Raw genomic sequence first — 432 nt, forward strand, 5'->3', positions numbered from 1 at the left:
AGAGAGAGAGAGAGAGAGAGAAATGTAAGAATATATTTCAGATATTGATCAGTTTAAGCTGACGTCACAGTTACCCATTATTATTGTAGTTGTATCGTAATTACTGCCCTTTATCAAATATGTCATTTAAAAAGAACTACTTCATTGGGATCTGTAGCTCAGGATCACTCATCTCTGATATCCAAACTAACCAACTTCTCATTCATATAATCCAATGAAAGAAACCATTGTAAAAAAAAAAAAAGAAAAAAAGAAAAAAAGAAAAGAAATAGGCTTTTATAACCGACTGCCATCATAAATGTCGGCAAACATGACAGCCCTCCTACGTTAGCCGCTGTTGAACCGCCATCATTTCTTCTGACAAAATCACAAACTCTTTACTTGTATATTTTATTACTTTAAATTTCTTTCACAATCTCCCTCCTCCCACCG

General features: G+C 34.0%; 1 protein-coding gene across 1 annotated transcript in view; it reads right to left on the reverse strand.

Annotated features, from left to right (window-relative positions):
* LOC106869153 (DNA-binding protein RFX6) overlaps nucleotides 1–432 on the reverse strand; it is a 113,729-nt gene that overhangs the window by 56,244 nt on the left and 57,053 nt on the right. The window lies entirely within an intron of this gene.

Source organism: Octopus bimaculoides, chromosome 15, assembly GCF_001194135.2.
Source record: "Octopus bimaculoides isolate UCB-OBI-ISO-001 chromosome 15, ASM119413v2, whole genome shotgun sequence".
In the NCBI taxonomy this organism is placed as follows: Eukaryota; Metazoa; Mollusca; class Cephalopoda; order Octopoda; family Octopodidae; genus Octopus; species Octopus bimaculoides.